At 47.1% G+C, this 12,120-nt stretch overlaps 1 protein-coding gene across 2 annotated transcripts in view; it reads left to right on the forward strand.

Moving 5' to 3' along the window:
- The window catches only part of Sertad2 (SERTA domain containing 2), a 113,883-nt gene that overhangs the window by 94,252 nt on the left and 7,511 nt on the right, over positions 1-12,120 (forward strand). The window lies entirely within an intron of this gene.

Here is a 12,120-nt window from a genome sequence, read left to right on the forward strand (position 1 = left end):
AGAGAGAGAGAGAGAGAGAGAGAGAGAGAGAGAGAGAGAGAGAGAGAGAGAGAGAGCGCTCTAGTTGCAGGAAGCATGTCTGATTGTTGAGTCCAAAGATCAGACCTATGCCAAAGATACCAGAGGGCAAAGCTTCAGTTTAAGTGAAAAGGGCCTGGTGCTAAGAGTAATGCCAGCCTTCACATATCTCTCTATTAGATGTTTTTCAAAGTTGTGTGTGTGTGTGAGTGTGTGTGCACGCGCACGCGTGGTGAAGAAAGGATTCATGTGGGGTCAGAGTGCAACTGTGTGGAGTCGGTTTTCCTTCTCTCACTCGGGTTCTGGGGACTGACCTCTGGTCTCCATGCTTGAGTGGCAAGTACCTTTGCCGGCTGAGCTGTCTCAGGCTCCGTTAGTTCCGACTGGAGCGCTGTGGCCCTTGTGTGTGCACCAGCACTGCCTTTTCTATCTGCCACTCATAGATACTCATGAAACATTCGTTAGACACTTACAGGCTGTGACTTCTGTTTGAGAAGGGTCTGGGTATTTAATTTGATTTTAATATTTCAGAATGAAACAACTACCAAGGTTGGGTTGCTTTTTAAAGAAAAAAATCTGTTGTCCTAAATAGCCAGTGTAGTTAGTCTTAAAGGCAAACTTCTGTCCTGTACAAACACTGGGAAAGCCTTCTGAACAGAACTGTCCCCTGGAGCGTCCGTCACTCATTGTGTGGAGCTGTGTCTTTCTCCATCAGCACTGACGAGCAGTTCATTCTTTGTATGAATCTGTGAATGGCATATGTCAGCCTAATAAGGCGGCATTCCTATTCTGGGTAATAAATAGACTCTTTGTTGTTGTTGCCCCCCGCCCCAAGATCATGAGACAAAAACATGCTTGACTGTCTAAAAATTTTCTTTGAAAAATGTATAAATTATTACATTTCAAGATAAAAAAGCATATACCTTTTAAAATACATGATATTTAATAGAACAAAGCAAATACATTCTTGGACCGTGCAGCTTGCTTCTGGAAAGGTGGCTGTTTGTCGTCTGAGGGCCCTACAAGCCAGGAAGACTCATTTGTCTCCTCTCAGGATCCTCTGTCCGTCATCTGGGCTCAGTTGAAAATACTTGTTATGATTCGCAGAGTCAAGCACCACGGCTGTGTAGCTCTCTTGGAGAAGCCTGGCGTCACCTACGCTATGTTCTGCCCCCACTGCAGTTTTCAGATCAGAATGGAGCTTCCTGGCCTCACACCCCATGCTCCCAGCAGGGTTGGCAGGAACAGGGATGGGTGAGGTGGACTGAGCTCTGTGGGCACGTGGGGGTGGGGGCTGGAGGGAGAGGGCGGAGGACGTAGCCGCGGCAGGCTGTGCGACTGCTATAGCCAGTCTGACTAGTTTAAGGTGCCCAAAGGCAGCTTTGTTTCTCTGGTAACTCTAAATAGCAGCAAACTTCAGTTCTTCAAACTCAAGCACATCTACGATATTATGGCTGTGTCTTTGCAAAACCTGCAGCTTCGCAGGCTCCCTAACTAACCTAAGCTGCTCTTTCCACCTTTAAAACCCTTCATAAGCAACTAACTGAGAAGCCACTGAACCACACTTTTTCTTCTTCATCTTCTAAGTTTTGCTTAGAGCAGTGAAGGGAAAGGGATTCTGACTCTACCCCACAGTCTTGTGACTACAGTGGCTCTGTCAGCCTGGTGGCCACAGTACCGTGTCCCCAACTGTACAGTGGTCACAGAGCTGTCATGAAAGTCCCTGGCTGCAGCTCTTTGCTCTCCTCTCTGGAGAACTGCTTATCTATCACTCCAGCCCATGCTGGTTCTGAACTTGGAGGAGACTGCTGGAGCACCCCACCCCTGTGTTGAGAAGCCTTGCCCAAGTTAGACTCGGGGACTCCGAAAGTCCCAAGGTCATTCTCTACCAGAACAGGTTTTCGCAGGCTTCCAGCCACACGAATGAGTTGTTCAGGTGGTAGCTCTCCAGATTCTTCTTCCTTTTTGAAGGGGCCATTTTCAACATTTTGTGCCTAAGTATGTCTTTGTCTTTGGGTCTTTCTTTACGTTCCCAGAAGACTGTTTGGCAGAACCTGGGTTCTGTGGCTTCAGCAGGGATTTTTACTCTTTCCTGGTGAGACATGTGGTGAGCTTCTCTGACGCTGTGTGTGTTTGCCCCCTTCTCAGTGCTGGGGATGGAACGCGGGCATGCCGGGAAAGTGCTCTATGCTGAGCCTTGGGCAAACTGGTAAGTGATTTTTTTGTAATGCTGAGGATGGAACCCCAGGTCTTACATAAACAATAAGAAATAATAAGCACAAAGCAATTTTTGAAATACTGATTTAAAAAAATTATTTCACTATGAGCAGAGATACAAAATCGAGTTGATTTCAGCTGGAGTGATTCTTAGCTGTGTGACAGTAGTTGATTTACAAGTCCAGAGCGCAGTTTCTCAGATGGCCCTGCTGCTCCCAAAGGCAGGTGGGACAGTGTTAGGGATAATTGCTCCTGGGTGGTCGCGAGGAAAGCCTTCCACAAGGATCGGACCTTCAAAGTGCTGGGAGTGGAGCTATTAACTATTTTCTTTAGGAATAAATATTTATTATACTAATGTGGTACTCTGATTATTTTGATTTATTTAGCTAAATGACTTTGCTTAAAATTCAATAGGTTATAAATATCTGAGGTTCTTGAGGGAAGCTTTTAATCTCAAAACAGCCTGGAAAAAAATGGCTGTTTTTACAGTATTTACCACCTTTTAGTTTGTATTTTCATTACCTTTTCTACTGGGTGAACTATTCCAAGTATGTAATACAAAATTTAAATTGTCTGTGAAACCTTAGCAGCCTCGTTCTTCCATTCTAAATTATTTTGCTATTTTATGTGCATAGGTGTTCTGCCTGCATATGTGTCTGTGCACCACGTGTGTACCTAGTACCCAAAGAGGCCAGTGAGCCTCCTTGTGGGAGGGGAGAATCAAACCCAGGTCCTCTGGAAGAGCAGCCAGTGCTCTTAACCACTGAGCCATCTCTGCGGCCCTTGTCTACCTAATTCATAAAGGCAATTACAATAAATATTCTGAATATGTAGGCTACTTACATGAGCCTCAAATTCACCATTCATTCTTTGAATTTAATCTTTTAACTCCTTTGTTCGTTTTTGTTTTTTGAAACAAGGTTTCTTTGTGTAGCCTTGGCTGTCCTAGAACTTACTTTGTAGACCAGGCTGGCCTGGAACTCACAGAGATCCACCTGCCTCTGCTTCCCAAGTGCTAGGATTAAAGGCGTGCGCCACCAATGCCAGGCTAATCTTTTAACTCCTAAGAAACATTTTCACCAATTCATCTAATTAATTAATTAATTAAAAAATACCCACAAAAAAGAAACATTTTCATTAAAATATTTTCTGTGGTTGCATTCTTAGGTTTTATTCTGCAGTTTTAGTGATAAGTTAGCTAGTTAACTCAAATGCAGTTTTATTTTACATTGAATTGGCTTTAAAGTTACTGCGTCCATATGGCTGCTGGTGATTTTTAAGCCAAAAGGGAAACTTTCACGTGCTTTTTGACAAATCGCTTAGTTCCTACTCAAGTCTTCTTTTATTTTCCCTTGACATTGTTTATTAAGGATCCCTTCTGTGAGGGAAAAACAAGGTATCTTTAGGGAAAAGATGCTACAAAGGGCTGAAACCAGAATCCCATCTTCGCAATTATAAATACAGGAGAAAAATATTTTCATTGTGCCCCGGAATGGGGGAGGGGCAGACTTGGAGCAACCTCCCTGGCACGCAGTCCTATGGGAAAAAGTCAAATCTGAGGATTCCTTAATGCTAATGAGACTGTAGACTCAGGATGCTGAAGATGTACCCTGGACACCAAATGATTAGGAAGCAGCTTCATAATGTAAATCACTATGATATCTGTTCATAATTACTGGTTTTCAAATGGAAAAGAGATGCTAGTTCATCTGTTAGGAGCATTACTATTGAGCAAACGTCGTATAACCTAAGCTTGTAATACGACTAGATAGAATCCAGCTAGTGCACAGTAGCCTGCTTCAGTGTGTCCCCAAGGTTAACTGCTTTACATTTGACAATTAAATGGCTTCTCCTCCGTGTTCCTGACGAATGGTTTTCTCAGATAACTGCCAGAAGCACTGTCTGTTTGGTGTGGAAACACTCTTCTGTTATTAAGGGGCAATAGGATTATCGAAAGTGGCTACACTAGTAAAATTCAGAGTTGCGAATGCAGGAGATTGCTGTGTGTTTGGAAGCCAGCCTTAGAGCCCCTGCAGAAATCTGAACTGTCCCCTCCTCCGAGTCTGACTTCATGACTTGGTGCTTGTTTTTGTGTGTGTTCTTAATTCAGTAATCCTCCAGGGTTCCCAACCGTGGTTTCTGAAGCACTGGTGTTGCTTATACACAGGCAATAAAAGTTTGAACCATAGCATAATATAATTTGCTTTGGGCTTGGCGAGGCTTCTAGCTTTTAGCATTGTCCCGTGGACTCCTGAATCAGAGGTGGAATTTGGAAGTGTAAATGCTTTGAGAACCCTGAAGCTAGGAACTGACTTGGAGTTGGAGGTGCCTTGCTGCTCTGTGGCGCCCCCGTGTGGGTGGATGCTATGCTGTCTTTCAGCGTTGATAGGATTTGCGCTGGACATGCTTGTTTACATAGACCATCAGGAGCTCTCATCTGTGTAAACATGCCTATGGAATTAGTGTAATTCTCATGAAAGAAATTTGCTGCGCTTACATGATTTTTTCTACTTGTAGGGTTTTTAAAAAATATTGATGTATTGTTTAACTTTATGGAAAATTCCAGACGGACTCAGAAGGTAAAGTGCTCCTCACCCAGCTTCAAAGGGGTCACCATTCTGTTGATCTTGTTTTGTCTACATGACCATCTTTCGTTTCTTTCTGGAGTATTTTCTACCAACCTGGGGCCTCAATCATGTTGGGTATGTTTCTGTGAAAATGTAAATTCAGAAATTGCCACTGGCCAGAACTGTGGGGTGAAATAGAGGAATTGTTAGCACTTTCATTACCCTTGGAAGACCACTAGTGTCCTCCATCCATTGGGGTTGGCATCCAAGGGACCGAAGGCCAGGGTGTAGGAGCATGTCCCACTGTGGACGGGGTCCGAAAGCTGGCCGTGCTTTCGCGTGTTCGCCAACAGGCAGACTTTATCTTTCCACATCGCGCTTCTTTATACTCGTTTATTCAGTGTAATTGGTTGTTTTAATTCCTTTTGTTTTCAAATGAAATGATACTAGCTGACAAATCAGCGTTAGAAATCGTATCCAGTTTAATAGAGGCGTGTGAAAATCCCAAGAGGAAAGCTACATTTTATTACTATGTGGACTATAGAAAACAACCCCGCATTATAAAGTTTTTTGCCTAGATATGCATGGAGGCTGGCCTTCGGGGCAGCTCAGCTCATCTCCTGGCCTGTGGGGGCCTCAGGAGGGCTGTGAGTTTGCAAGGGGCCGGGTGGGCAGGGCTGGCCTGCGGGACTGTGGGCCAGGCTGAGTGGAGCCGAGGGCGGGTGTCGGGTTACAGCAGGCTGGGTGAGCACGGGGGACTGGCTGATGTAGAGAGTGACTTTATAATTACCTCGCTGATTCGTTAGGGGAGGCTTTGTCTTACTTACCAATTAGCATGGATGTTACTGCAGAGACCTCTGAAACCCTGGGTAGGCTTTGGTTTAAAAATAAGGTCTTCCCGATTCAGACAGCCTCACAGTTTGTCAGCAGCATGGTGGAGGGGTGGGTGTGCCGCCAGCGTCTTCCCCTGTCTACCAGTGACAGCCTCTTCCCCTGGCGGGCTGTTACCTCTGTTGCTGGTGCTCCCCTGGCCTTGGGCCTTCACTGGTGTCTGAAGACTGCCTGCTGCCATTCCCACCTAGCATGTACCCTTGTGTCCAGCGACCGCCCGGGACCTGGAGGCTGGTCTGTTTCTCTGAGCTTCCCCGGGTCTGCAGCATCCCTGACCACCACTTCCCTTGCAGTGTGATCTTTTTTGTTCTGGCACTACTTTGTGCCTTGAGGAGGAAAGCAGGCGTTAAAAGCTTAGATATGATCAGGTGTCGTAGTGTAGGTGTTCTTCATGGTGTAACATGTTAGTGTGGAGAGCTGTCTAAGCCAGTGTGGTTCCCCATTGAAGCAGGACAGGGCTTCTCCTCACTGCCAGCTGCTGCCACCACAGCACAGTGACTCACGCCAGGGAAGGCCAGGCTGGTAGGGGTGTCTGTCAGGGACCACCTCAAAACAGGACATCAAAGGCATGAAGATCAGGAACCGAGAAGATTCTGTTTCAGAAGTTGTTTCTGCAGTTTCTACCCCAACCTTAGCCACTGTTGTTAGAGTGGAAACAGGGTGCCCCCCATGGGGGTCTTAGTCTCATTAATAAAAAAAGGTAAGAATGAGTTCACCAGAAGCTCAGGGACGCTTATTAGAGTTTAAAAGAACACCCCCAGGGCAGAGAAGTTATAAACGTCAGCGGCTACCCTAGGAAGAGAGTGAAAGAGAGAGACACAGCCATGGCCTATGCTGACATGTGGGCAGACATGGAGGACAGCTCTAGAAAGAATAACGAAGCCCAGAGAATCAGAAAAAAGCACACTTAGGTTCTGACCAGCCTCCGAGAGAGAGGCAGAGAGAAAGAGGAAGAGTTCTACTTTCCTTGCTGGGCCTCAGAAATGGCCACGGACCTGGTGACTGGGAGGGGCGAGGCTGAGAGGGAAAAGGGTAGAAAAGAAAAGTACAGTTTCTCTTAAAGGGAAAACATCCTCTACCAGTCTCTTTGGCTGTTTATGTGAGCCAGGGGCTCCCCTGGCCAGCCAGGGGCTCCCCAGACGAGGCTGGCCTTGAGCTCACATAGCCCTGCCTCCCGAGTGCTGCCAAGAACGATGTGAGCTGACTTCCTAGAGGTGGTTCGGGCCAGGTGACCGGCTAGGCACAGCTGGAGCGTTAGGTCTACTCAGCCAGAGGTGGTCCACTCTCTTGCCAGGAGTTTCCCCTGGACTGCCACTCACTCTCTGTGCCGAGACCCCGAATTCTGCTGTAGAGTTGATTTAGTTAGGAGCACCCTTCCCTGCCACTGACCCAAGAGCAGCTTTCCAAGACAAAAGCTGAGAGCCGGGCAGCACAGATGCAGGCAAGAAATCACTCACGCTCTCTTGGGAACCTTCTCTTTCTTGGCTCCGTTTTGTCGTCAGAGGCCTGGGGTGGTGGGGGTCAGCGTTGATGCTGTGGGTCTCTTCAGCAGTCCCTGGTCACACCAGTGGCCACACTGAACCTGTATAAGGAAGAATGAAATGACAGGGAATGTGGCCAGCCTCACAAGACCCACGTGCCTCACCAGCAACCTCTTTGAAGTGGCTTCTTGACGACCCCACGGTTAGGGTGGCAGTGTAACTGCCTTCTGAAAAACCACGTCATAGAAGCTGGAGAAGTACATGGCTCCATGGTTAAAAAGCAATAGTTTCTCCTTCAGAAGACCTGGGTTTGATTCCCAGCACCCACATGGCAGCTCACAGCTGTCTGTTACTCCAGTTCCAGGAGGTCTGACACGCTTTTTAGACTCTGTGGGCACCAGGCATGAAAGTGGTTCACAGACATATATACAGGCAAAAACACCCATACATATAAACACAAATTAAGTCTTTTTGAAAAAAGAGAAACCGTGTCACTTAATTATACTATATCCCTGGAAAATGCAAACCCTGAGTTCTAAGTTCAAGAAGAAATTGGTGCACGCCATTTAGAATGTGTACAAGGTAGCAATCAATCGAGCCCCGGGGTATTCCACGGTGACTGATGACTGCCCGAGTCCCCTTTCATCCTAACCTGCCCACGTCCGGGATGCTAAGCATGCTCACATTCGTTCTGCTCATCAGAGCACTGCCCCTAGCCCTCCCCGCTCTGATGACCAGGTGCTGTGCTTACTCTTAGGCATTCTTTGATGCTTTAATTGGATGTGAGATTAGTTCTGTCTTGTCCAGTCATCTCCTTGCTTTGAAATTGGGACTCATGTATCAGTTTTGACCCTGTCTGAGTAAGAAGTGAAAGAAATCTTGGTGTGTTTCTCCTGTCAGGTATAATGGCCATTGTTTGGAATGAGTTGAGTTAAAACAAACTTTTACATCTCCTTTTGACTGGCACTGAGTCTGCCAGTCCTGGTGGGCAGGACACGGCTCCATAGTCCAGCCCATCCTGCAGTCGGCAGGTGTCAGCGAGGAAGCCCTGCAGCCATGGGCTGGGGAAGCCTGCAGGTGACAGACAGCAGGTGTTTTGGTGGTGGGATTGCATTACAAATGGTTGTTTGTAAAAGATTATCTATTTATCCCACGAAATCATAGATTATTTTGGTTTTGTTTTTCTTTTTTTCCCCTGAGACAGGGTTTCTCTGTTTAGCTTTGGAGCCTGTACTAGAACTCACTCTGTAGACCAGGCTGGCCTCGAACTCAGAGATCTGCCTGCCTCTGCCTCCTCCTGAGTGCTGGGATTAAAGGCGTGCGCCACCATCGCCCGGCAATCATAGATGTTTAATTTTGACAGTCCAAATAACATTAAAAGACAGTGATTTTAAAAATAAAAGAAAAATATCATTTTTGAATAGTTGGAAAGAATTAAATTCACATTGCACGGGAGGGGGGCATCTGAATGCCTTAAAAATAAAGGCTTTGGGATGTCACCCCTTAAACCCAGGTACGACTTTAATCTTTGAACCTTGAGCATGAGGCCTTCCTTCTAGTCTGGACGGTTGCTTGTCCGTTGTCATCATAAAGTGCTGCTCATTGCTTTTCACCCTGCCTGCTTAGAACAGAAAGGGGCCTTCACCATTAGGACAGTAGTGTTGTGCTCGGGCCCAGAGAGAGGTGGCCTGGCAGAGAGAGACCAAGGGAAATCGTGGATCTCAGCTATTACATCCAGCATCACTGGAAACTTGGGGGGCACAGATTCCTAGAGCCCAGCATCTGGGATTGAGCAAGCCGAGAGCTAAGACTAGGGTACATGTGAGGGGCTCACGGGTGGGGTCTCCCGGCTGGAGATCTCTTTCCCCACTGCCCGAAGGCCCACAGCCTTCTTCTCTGGTGGCCTCTCAGGCGCTCCTCCACCCACAGACATCCCTGCTCCGCCCCACGCTCCTCTGCCCTGCGCTTCTCTGCTCTTGTCTTTTCATTTTTTTCCCCTTAACTGTTCATTTAATGAGGAAGATTTTGGTGTCAGGGAGGGGCCCTGAGCTGAGTACTGAGGTGACAGAACGAACCTCTTAAGCCCCTAGGGGCCGGCCTTACATTCTGGTGGTGGTTGACAAACATGCAAATGGGGCCACCGAGGGGGCTCCAGAGGGTCTCTGCTGCTCCTTCAGGCTGCTGCAGGCCCACTCCCATACCCTGTGACTTCCTCAGGGCCGGGAGTGGTGGGACCGTGGGTAGCAGATCACAGTCTTCTGATTGTCTAGAGTCTAGACCTTTGTCTTCTGAGGAAAGTTGTACTGACACTTGTCTTCTTTCTGTTGCCGTGCTTTCAGAGTAGATTATCTGCCTCTGCCTTCCCAGGGCTAGGATTAACTGGAACAAAGCTTTGGAGCATTTGGGTGTCCTGTGAGAAGCTGTGCACTAGAGACCACACCTCACACAGTTCAGTTTTGTTTGTTTCCTACCAATGTGTTTGTCCTTTATGATTACATTTTAGTTTTCTGCAGTTCGTATTTGCTAGATCAGCTTTACAAAATACTGACGGGGGGGGGGGGGGGGGTCGTCAGTACAGCTCCGTGTCTGAGCGCTTACCCAGTGTGAGTGAGGCTGCTTTGAGTCTCGAATGTCCAGAGTTTGTTCCTAACCACTGGGAAGGGGTCACATTTTATCTCCAACCTTACAGTAAAAGCCACTAGATATTCAGAAGAAAAGCAATTGTGGATAGTTTTTAGGTTTGGGTAGCAGGAGAGCAAAGGAGGGGCCATCCACCCCTTACCCCCGTGGGGTGTCCTAACTTAGCCCAAACCTTAGGAGCTCCTCTGCTCTTTGGGTAGATTTGGTTCTTTGCAAGCTGAGGGAGGGGACACAGCGGAGCACCAAAGCCCAGGTATTTCAGCAGGGAAGCTAGTAGCCTCTAAAGGGACCGTGACTCTGGAGCCCTTCCTACCTTCCCAGGAATCCCTTAATGAGCCCGAGCTACTGCTCCAGCAGGCTGCCCCTTGTGAGGCCTTTGAGAGGTCACGTGCCTCTCCAACTTCCCTTAAAGAGCTATTGTTATTTTTTCTGAGTGTCTGAGGAGAAAGGCTTCTGAGGAGCCAGCCACCCTGCCCAGTAGCCTGCACCAGGCCCAAAGCAACCAGCAGGGCCGTGCGTGCGTGTGCCTGGCTGTTGCTGTCTGGCTGTTGAGAGCATGCCGGGTCTTCTTTGAGTTATAGCTTGCTTAAGGAGTTGGAGCATACAAAGCCAGGTCTCTGTGGAGCTGGAGGTTCTCTGAGCCAGCAAATGGCAAGGCTGTTACCTTGTATCAGTCAGATTTGGGGGGATGCTCCGGTCAGCTTTGTTACATTTTTGCTTTACTATATGGCTTAGCTAGATTGTGTACATTTTGCAGTTTCATTGCAGCCATTTTTATTTGATTCCAATACAAAACAGAAACATGGAAACAAGCCTGTTTGAGACATAGTCCACCAGGGGTCCTTATTGACACCCGTGAAGAACACCCAAGATTCAACTTGTCTACCTGGTCCTGGTCACAGATTTTGCATATGGGTCCCTTCACCCTCCTGTTGAAGGCAGCAGAACAGATACCTCTACAGGCTTTCCTCAACACCAGGGTTAGCATGCAGCTCCAGCCAGATGCTCACTCTAATTGGAAGTTAGCTGCTTCTCACACTGAAAACATCTCCACAGATGCCGTTCAGCTGTGGGAATTCTGCTAAATGCCTGCAGCATCACACGCCTGGGTGTGGGTTTCTTTTGTTTGTTTTAGATTTATCTTATTTTTTATGTGTGAGTGTTTTGCCTGCATGTGTATATATGCACAATTTGTGTGCCTGGTGGTGCCCTGGGAGGTCAAAAGAGGGCATGAGGTCAGAGGTAGGCATCAGGCCCCCTGGCACTAGTTAGGGATGGCTGTGTATCACCATGGAAGTGCTAGGACCTGAACCCTGGGTCTCAACAATAACAAGTGCTCTTAACCCTGAGTCATCTCTCCAGCCTGTAGGTGTGACTTCTAAGTGACAATTATTCCTAAAGAAATGTATTAGTAGGCCAGCAAGATGGCTCATTGAGGAGTGTGTGCTGAGAGCCTTAATCTCTGCGTGAGCCGTGGTGGAAGGACAGAACTAACTCCAGCAACCATGCCCGACCCCCACAGATGTGCGCACTTCATACACTCTGAACAAACAGATGAACATACAAAACCAGGGTCTCACTGAGGAGCCCTGGCTGGCTGGCCTGGACCTCACCGATCTACCTGCTCTGACTCACTGAGTCAGAGATCAAAGGTGTGGACCTTTATAAAGAAGTGTGTTGTTGAAAAAGTACTGTGTTCCGTGTGTCTGTGACCGAGAGACAGGAGACTAAGACGCAGATTGCTTAAGTCTAAAAGTTTTGATCAGTTTGGTTGGCAGAGATCTCATCTAAAAAATACAGAGAGGGAGATAAAGGAGGGAGGAAGGGAAGGAGCAAAAACTACAGGCAGTACTGTTGTATTCTGGTCACAAGCCTGTGCTCAGTTTTATATTAACGATTGGATGTCTACATGCTGTTACCGAAGGTCATCTTTACTGTAGAAGATCAGTAAAAGTGCCTAATGGCAGTGAGTTTCTGGTTTGGTCTTGACTGTATTTTAGTGTTTCTCAAACTTCCGTGCTGACGGGCCATCTTGATAGCCCCACCCCTACACAGTCATTTGTGAATTTGTGAATTTCAGTAAAGCATAAAAACAATTATTTGAAAAGTGAAGTAAAAGGAAAATGAAAAAAAAAAAAGCTTGTAAAAGCTTGTGTTGTGGGGTAGATTTGCAGACCTAACAGCCACTTTGTAATTCGCTATAAGCCTCCCTAATACAGTGCCTCTGCTTACGTCATCTGAATGGGTACCAGTTCACAGGCTAGCCTCTCCCCAAGTAATACAGTGCCTCTGCTTACGTCATCTGA

The sequence above is a fragment of the Microtus ochrogaster genome, unplaced genomic scaffold (assembly GCF_000317375.1).
Source record: "Microtus ochrogaster isolate Prairie Vole_2 unplaced genomic scaffold, MicOch1.0 UNK9, whole genome shotgun sequence".
Classification (NCBI taxonomy): domain Eukaryota; kingdom Metazoa; phylum Chordata; class Mammalia; order Rodentia; family Cricetidae; genus Microtus; species Microtus ochrogaster.